The sequence below is a fragment of the Macrobrachium rosenbergii genome, chromosome 55 (assembly GCF_040412425.1).
Source record: "Macrobrachium rosenbergii isolate ZJJX-2024 chromosome 55, ASM4041242v1, whole genome shotgun sequence".
Taxonomy (NCBI): Eukaryota; Metazoa; Arthropoda; class Malacostraca; order Decapoda; family Palaemonidae; genus Macrobrachium; species Macrobrachium rosenbergii.
Window position 1 is genome coordinate 41365928 of NC_089795.1, and position 9340 is coordinate 41375267.

Sequence of the window (9340 nt, forward strand, 5' to 3'; positions counted from 1 at the left end):
TTGCACGTGATTCCTTACTGCTTTGTGTTAGTACGTCTCCAATTCAATTGCCTTCATTTATTTTGCGTAAAGTGATCGTAGGTGATGGGTAGTTTCGATATGAAAATAACACGAATTATGAGAAAGTGTTTCGTTGACGCACGAATGCTCAGTAGACTTACCCGTGCTTTTCTGAATTGATATCGTGATTTTGTCCATTTCATAGTGTGTGAAGTTATTTTATAATAAATTCAGTATTGGTAAGAAGGTAGCATCAGAGTACAAGAATGAGTACAAAAAAATGAGTGAGTGAGTGACCTTATCGGGGGTCGGAGTGAGGGATGAAGTAGATGACCCACTCAGCGAGCGTAAGCGAAGGCGGGTGTATTCGACAAGCGCTCATCCGATTCCGTCAGTTGAGTCAACGGCTAACGTTGTGGACAGACCACGATGGCACCACCTCGTGTAAAGTTCATTTGTGACTGAATATACAGTGTGATGTGGGACGAGCGCACTAACAATCGAATTTGAAAGGTGAAAAAGGACACCACCGTTCTGATTACAATTTCAGTTTACAACCTTCAGTTGTGGGAGTTTTCGGTGTTGAGGGGACAAATGTGGCTTCTATTTCTACGAAGTGCTTTTAATTTCGAAAGGTAAAGGGATAATACTTTTTATTTTGCAACTAGTCTTTTTTGTTCTGATCTTTCTGTTTTGTGTTCGTTTCTTCTCTGGTTCATCGGTAATAAAATATATATATGTAAGTGGCACAAAGCGTTGCTACACATGTACAGTGAGTCTAGTTGTAAACAGCACCAGCATTGAATTTATATCCTACTGTTATCGACATCGCTTTATGCCTTCGCTAGACCGAATTATTATTTTTTTCATTAAATATTTCTTTCTCTCTACCTGCCATTCAATTTTGCAATGCGGGAATTTTTAAGGCTGTGGTTTGACATTTTCGTTGCGCAATTAGCATTTTGTGTAGAGTTTCCGGACTGGTGTGATTTCATTCATGAATTTGATAACTTTTTTTCTATTTCTAAAGGATATTGTTGTATGACAGCGGTCTTGTGGGAATAAACCAGTCGTTTTCCACTCTGTGCAATTGCTTCCTCTAGTTGCTTCTATATCTAACCTTGCCCCTAGCTCTCTCTCTCTCTCTCTCTCTCTCTCTCTCTCTCTCTCTCTCTCTCTCTCTCTCTCTCTGAATATATAAATTGTGGTTATTCTTATTGAGTTACCCTTTATTGACATATTCATTACTGCTTACCCAACGAATTATACTAGAGTGACTTAGGCCTACATTGCCTTGTGTACAGCTAGTTATCAAATATCTATAAAATACAGAAACCTTTGATATTTATTTATTTTTACCCAGTCAGTCCAGCTTATAAAGGTCAAGTTTTTTGTCCTGTATTTGATATTTGTGCCACACTTGCATGTTTCCCTTCCATTAAATCTGTGCTTTCGAGAGCTGCTCACAACTGTTGCTTCACAAGGAGACATGGAACATTTCCTTTGAAGACGTAAGTCACTTAAAAAGGCTCTGTTTGGCATATTTATAGGCTTATATATACATATGTACTTGCATATATTCTTAGATATAATACAACTTTCTATTAAGACGGGTTCTCGTGTTTTTTGAGACAGCTGATTTGTAGAAAAATGGCAATTTCACCACGCGCTTTCTCCCGTTAGAGCGAAGTGATACCATAAACCTTCAGGGATAAGTTGCTCGTCCCATGCCCTGTTTCTTGGCCCCAACCAACTCTGATACCCATTCACAGCAAGATTAACCAACGGAATTAAACCACAGACCTTGCCAATGTGAGCCCTTCCTGCAATCATTCCCAGAATATGAACTTCTCTGCTTTCCTCTGTATTTCTCTAATCATTTAACCCACCTCTTCTGCAAGTGACAGCAGCTGTATTATCGCCATTAAAACACTCATCATGCAGTGGCGAACTTTTAAGCAGCTGTGTCCGTCCTGGGCTTTTTTACAACAGCAGAAAAAAAGAGTAAAAAGGATTTGAATGACGTCCATTGTGTTGTGTGCCCCCTGGCTGCATGATGAGCGTAGTGAATCCAGTGTAATTTGTACTAAGTAGACTGACCCTGATCTTTGGCCGCCCCATTTATCAATGTAACTGAAGCATCCTTCGTGAGCTGGCTGGGGGCACAAGTGTGACCAAAAGAAAAAAAAACTTTGTTTTGTTCTAGTAGTTTATACTGTGACTGGCAAACGCTGCTGTTTCTCTCTCTCTCTCTCTCTCTCTCTCTCTCTCCTCTCTCTCTCTCTCCGGGTTCTTGGTTATTAAAATTAGCAATTTGATTTCCGTTTAAATGTGACGCATCTCTCTTCCTTTTATGAAATAATTTTTTTTTTTTTTTGTTAAGCTGTCACGGGCAGCGATGTCGCTAACAGTAAATCATGTTTTTATTATTTTCTTTCATTTCTTTCGTTATGTAACATTTGAATGATTTTTTGAACAAATGAGAAGCGGATTTTATAAAAAAAAAATACTTTTTAATGAGAAAACCGCACGCTCTCAGACCTTTTGCAATAGAGATCATTTATTCATTACGCCAATTAACGCGAAACCGACATAATGTACGAGAGCGAGTTCTCTTTTCATTAACCAACCAAAAGAATGTGGCCATTACGAAATTACAAAACTCCATTATTATTTCAAAACGCAATCGTGCGTGCTTAGTTCTGGCAAACAGGGCGTTTTCTGAAAACTGTGAATATGCTCTTGTCAGTTCATTTCTATCGTTGTTGGAACATTTGCACAGCTGGGTAGATTTTACATTTAACCTAAGCTAGCTACTGGAAAAGTGTTTCCAGTATTAATGGCGGGTTTGCATGGAATTTTTTTTAAATGGCTTTCAGGATTAGTATTGGTTTTGTGGGGCACATTTTTGTGTATATGAATAGATATATATATCTACAATACATATATCTACAATATATATATAGGTATATATATATATATATATATATATATATATATATATATATATATATATATTATATATATATATGTATATATATATATATATATATTTAGAGAGAGAGAGAGAGAGAGAATGTATGCGTGCATTAATTGATCCCTTATTCTACCCAGTAATTGCCAACACATCAGCAAAACGCTTGTAAACAGTCTTCATTTATCTCGCGGAGATCACGTTCAACTTTTCATATAAAGCACAGCCAGAGAGAGAGAGAGAGAGAGAGAGAGAGAGAGAGAGAGAGCTCTATGCTCCGGATGCATTATTTCTTGACCTCGGAAAAAGATCATAGTCTTGTGGTCTCGTTCCCTGATCCTTGCAGACTTCAAGATAGTGATTTCTAGGTTTTAGACTTAGGCAAAACACACTACTTTCTCTTCACGGCCTTATCGTCAAGAGATTTGTCCTTACAGAAGTTTAGTAACTGGCTGTGTGTGTGTATGCTGGTAATGTGGGTGTGTATTTCCTGATATGCTTTGTTTCCGATGTATATGTTTATTATTATTATTATTGTTATTTTTATAATAATAATAATAATAATAATATTAAACATATACATCGGCCAGCGCTTGGCAGGTATTAGCCTTGAAGAAAAGAGAATAGCTAGAAGACTTGAAAAGACATTGTATACAATCAGTTCCATTGATACTGCCGTTCTTTTTAACAGAACACGCGTAAAAGAGGTTTTGCTCCCTTCATATATTATTATTATTATTATTATTATTATTATTATTATTATTTTATTATTATTATTATTATTATTATTATTTTTCTGTTATTGCTAACAACACCGTTGTCATTGTTTTTGTAATTATTTCAAGAACTGATGTGGCAAAAATTACTTTTTTTTTTCATTAGGAGAATGTTTGGTACAATTAATGCTACTCCGTCCTTCTGATTTTCTGTTTATATGTTTCACCACTAGTATTATTATTATTATTATTATTATTATTATTATTATTATTATTATTATTATTACTTATGACAGTGCGTTTTAGCAATGTGCCCCTATTGCAATTATATACATTGTTATAGTTTCTCTCTCTCTCTCTCTCTCTCTCTCTCTCTCTTTGTTATCTATGTGATTATTCCCACCCACATAATTCGTAGCTCTCGAAGCCTAGCCCTGTCAGCCTCCCATTTTCCGTCACGGATCTTAAATGTGATATTAACGAGTTGACAGGATTGTGAAAGTTGGTGGCGGGGGAAGAGAGAGAGAGAGTTTTGCTATCCAACCCTGGATTGGAAGCGACTAAGGCCTCTCTCCTGAAAAGCTGCTGTACCTCTGTTGATCTAAGCAGTCATTCATTTACCTACCCGGCGCTGCCTGGGACAGCTCTGAATGACAACCAATAAACTCTCTCTCTCTCTCTCTCTCTCTCTGTTAAGATAGTTGCTTCATTTACATTGCCCAACATTTTTGACATTTTGTATTTCACCCCCTCTCACCCCCATTTCTGTCGGGGGCTGGACTTGGACTTAAAGGGCATCGGGAGTGTGACTATTCATCTCAGCGACCTCAAAAACTATGGATTAGACACTAATATCTGTTATTTTTGACATCTTATTTTTCAACTCTTCTCACCCCTCCCTTCCTACCGGGGCTGAACTTGGACTTAAAGGACATCAGGAGTGTGGCTATTCATCTCAGCAACCTCAAAAACTAAGGATTAGACGTTAATATCTGTCGTTTTCGGTTATATTTACATGTTACCCCCTTCCCACCCCCAGCTCCTTTGGTGCCAATGATGCCGTACCCCCCCCCACACTATTCTTTTCCAGATAGAAAGTCATATGTATACCGAAATGAGGTATGATAAATTCGTAGAGTTTATTTAGTTACTAAGTGTACGGACAGAACCATCCCTGTTTCAGGGAAGCTCTCCTCCCACCCCCACCCTCTGGTGCCCGTTGGTGCTAGTGATGTCTTACCCCACAGTATTCTTTTCGAGGTAGTGAGTCATATGTATACCAAGTTTGGTTGAAATTGCTCAATGCTTTTCAGAGTTATTCCGGAACACACAGACACACATACAAACATCCATTTCTATATATATATATACATATATATACATATACTGTATATACACATATATATATATACTGTATGTAGATATATGTCCGTGCGTGTCTTGAACATTTATGTGCCCTTTGGTGTACGGTGACCTTATATAAACAGTGCCCTCAAACCATGGGGAGTACCATACCCGTTGTACTGATGTTCCGCCCCATTCGTGGATTTGAGGCCCCTTGTTTGGTTATTTGTTTAATTATTATACATATTACTTATTTGATGGTTATATGTTCAGCTTTGCTTAATGTTAGTTGCTGGACATGTAATTTTTCCCCTTTGCTCCCTTTTTTTTTTTTACCTATATTAACATTTTTATTTCTTACGTAAGAATATATACATAGTATTTTGGTAGAAATAACTGGCATTGTGTTATGGAAGCATCTTGTCTCTAACTATAACTTGTGCTATCTACGTTTACTTCTGGAATCTGTCCGAATTGAGCATCAACTTTTAGGAGCCAAGACTTAGCCTTAACTCACTGGCACTTTCTTCAACTTTTGGAAGCTAGCATTTGTTTAGCAGTAGCTCTGGTTTAAGCATTAACTTTCAAGAGTTAATGCTTAAACCAGGAAGCTTAAAAGATTTAATCTTACACCCTTGTAGCTCTCGAAAACTACAAGGGCGTAAGATTAAATCTTTTAAGCTTCCTGGTTTAAGCATTAATTCTTGGAAGTTATCATAGTTTGGCAATAAATCTTCAAAGTTACCTAGATATGTCTTCAACCTTTGAAAGCTTCCCGGATGTAGTATGAACTTTGGTTCGTACTAAATGCTATCGCGTCGCGCCTATCACAGGAAACGGCTTATTGGCGGAAAGGCAGTAATCATTTTGTTTGCTTTGTCATAAGCATCCGTGACCGAAGCTGCTGCAGATGCCCTCTCATCCACGTCAGGAACGGGAAGTGATCAACTCCTTGGATGATGACTGAGTGGTTGAGAAATTGGGGGAAGGGTGAATCCATGCGTAGATAAAGGAGGAGGCACTGGAAAAAAAAGAAGCTGTAGCAATGTTTATGTTTATGTTATAAGTATTCGAGTCTCAAGTATAGCTTCCGTGCGTAGACAGAGGAGCAAAAGAAGGCGGCACTGGAAAAGAGAAGAAGAATCTGTGTGAATATTTACGTGTGTGCTATAGGCACACGTATATCTCTATAGCTGTGGGATTAACATTTCGATAAGTGAATAGTTTAGGTAAGTATAAGATTTACTAACAGAAGCGTAGACACAGCATAACCCTAAAAACTGGAATACTTATGAAGCAAAGGTTTTATGAATGTAATTCCCGTAGGGGGTAGTGTCGTCTGTGCACCTCATGCTGGGCGCTGTAGCCAAAGGCTCTTTGCAGCGTCCCTTCGACCCCAAGCTGCAACCCCTTTCATTCCTTTTACTGTACCTCCGTTCATATTCTGTTTCTTCCATCTTCCTTTCCACCCTCTGTAAACAATTGATTCATAGTGCTACTGCGAGGTTTTCCTCCTGTTACACCTTTCAATTATTGTCAGTTTCCGGTTCAGCGCTGAACAACCTCATAGGTCCCAGCGCTTGGCCATTGGCCTAAATCCTATTTTCTATTCTATTCTTTATGAATGTAACATAAAAATTAAATCCTAATCTTTGCAATGCCAGGTATACGCCAGACAAGCAAATATCCCTTAACGGTTTATGAACCCACGAAGTATATGACGCATCAAGTATTCCTTTCAAAACAAGGAGCCCATTAGCTGTGTCGTAATAGTTATTGGTTTCCTATGAAAGATGAGACAATTACCTAAAGTATGACGCACCTCTTGAGCTCTAAAATGACATGCTATTACCGGAGGATTTTATTTATTTCTCATACTTGAATAATCCATTTGAAGTTGAAGGTCATTCTTTGTCATGTTAAATTGATCAATTATTGAAGGTTTAGAATTCTGTAAGTGGTGTTTAAGGTTTAGAATTCTGTAAGTGGTGTTTATTTGAAGTTCGTTGGCAGTTTTGCTCAGCCAGTCGGTATTAATTTCTGTTTTTTCCGTATTGTGTGCAAATAATAATAATAATAATATGCTTTTTATAGAGTAATAACACACTAAATCAGTCATGACGTCTTACTTATCATATGGTGTACTAGTGAATTTTTAGAAAATAGTAGCCAAGCGACTGTAGCATTTTGTAGCACAAAAAAGCCCTGCTTTTTTCATGCTCGTTTTCATAAAGTGGTGTAGGGGATTGGTTGGGGGGCGGGGGGTTAGCTGGCTTTTGAAATGATTCTCGTAACAGGTAGGGAAAGGTACGGGTCCTATTCGTGTCCTGTTATCAGACGATAATAATTCGTCGACATGTTTTGAATGATAGGTTCTTGAAACCTCGGTATTGTAGTGTTTACCTGTGACAGCGAAGTCGGACCTATGTTTATTTTTCCTGTCCTCAGATTTATAGAAAAAGTTATTGTTGGATCCGCACTGCAATGCTGATCTAGATTTATGTGACAAGGCGGCGGAGGTATGTAGTTATGAGCATGTTTCTTTCAGCGGCACTGAATTTCTGTCTTCTATTCAAATGATGACTTTTAGGTATGTTTCCAAAGACTTTGTTCATAAGTTTTTAACTATATATATATATATATATATATATATATATATATATATATATATATATATATATATATTTATGTATATATTTTTTTTTTTTTTTTTTTTTTTTTTTTTGCCTCCCTCTGGGTCAGTTTCCTATTCCCTACCAGTTTTCTATTCTGGATTTGTCTAGATAGGGCATTATGCCGCTTGTCCCATCGGTTACTAATTTAATTAAAACAATTAAAGGTAGATTTTACTTATTGATACTGTTTGGCAAAATTTGAGATTTTACTCATGGATATACTGTACGGCAAAATTTGAGGGCAGTGAGACTCAGGTTCCTCAAAAGAAACCCTAAAGGAACGATTTTGTTGTTCTGTATGTATTGTGTACTAAAATTTGGGATGATAGCTAGCTTTTTCCCATGATTATTCGTTTAATAATAATTCATTGTTTTAATCAGATACCGTTTAATTATTACACGTATTCGTGTGCTTAAGTAATTATTGACGTATTACTTTGTTCTTATACTTTTATTGCATCATTTATTAATACAACCATTCATGCATTCATTCTGCCATTCAGTGAATTATCGATGCATTCGGGCGCAAGGTAATCGAATGAGCGCGGGCGATTTTGCAATCCAGGAGTATAGGCCTTTAAGCAAACGAAGAGAGAAACACCATACGAATAGAAAGTAGACTTCGATCTTACCAGTTCTAGACGGATGTTCACCTTGTTCTTGGACGGCTCGGGATATGGGCTGGGGAAGGGGGGCCGGTCAGAATACGGGGTTAGGGCCAACACTTTCTTGTATGGCGCATCGCAGGGAGTTAGAAAGGCCAATTACTCCCGACGAGAGGGCGGCGTTTCCTTCTAGAGGGTCAGTTACTCTCGACGGAGAGCGGCATCTCCTTCTGAGGGCCAGTACTCCCGACTAAGGGACAGCGTCTGCTTCGAAGGGACAGGTACTCTCGACGAAGGGATAGCATCTGCTTCGAAGGGCAAGTTACTTCCGACAAGAATCGGCGTCTCTTTCGAAAGACCAGTACTTCCGACGAAGGGGTGGCCTCTGCTTCGAAGGGCCGGTTACTCCCGACGAGAGGCGGCATCTTCTTCGAAGGGCAAGTTGCTCTCGGCGAAGGGGCAACATCCCCTTCGAAGGGCCAGTTACTCCCGACGAGTGGGCGGCGTCTCCTTTGAAGGTTCAAGTATTCCCAACGAAGGGCGGCTTCTCCTTCAAAGGGCCAGGTACTCCCGACGAAGGGCAGTGTCTGCTTCGAATGGCCAGTTACTCCCGAACGAGTGGCTGCGTCTCCTTCGAAGGGCCAGCTACTCCCGACGAAGGGGCGGCGTCTCCCACGAAGAGTCCGGTCGTCGTAATTATCTGACGGATCCATGTACCATTTTGGGCTTATCCCGAGGTGTGGAATTTAACTCCCGTTCCAGTTCGTACCAGAATCGATCGCGCATCTCGCCAGCTGGACGTGGTTTGGCAAGTTAAAGAGAGGAGCTGGTGCCGTGTTTTGTTCCGAGGACGCCTCTCGAAAGGGCGAGGTCACTTTCGACGTCAGCAGGTGAAGGCGGCGCCTCATGACCAAACTCCTCTTCTGGCATCTTGGGAGGTTCTCGCTACCGAGGGTGGCGGCTTCAAAAAGCAAGATAATAATAATATAATAATAATAATAATAATAATAATAATAATAATAATAC

The 9340-nt window shown here is 39.1% G+C and overlaps 1 protein-coding gene across 1 annotated transcript in view; it reads left to right on the top strand.

Moving 5' to 3' along the window:
* The first annotated feature begins 392 nt into the window (after positions 1-392).
* LOC136835169 (mucin-2) overlaps positions 393-9340 on the top strand; it is an 85807-nt gene continuing 76859 nt past the window's right edge. Inside the window, exon 1 of the mRNA XM_067098378.1 lies at positions 393-635. The gene's annotated coding sequence lies outside the window, so the exon portion shown is untranslated. The remainder of the gene's footprint in view (positions 636-9340) is intronic.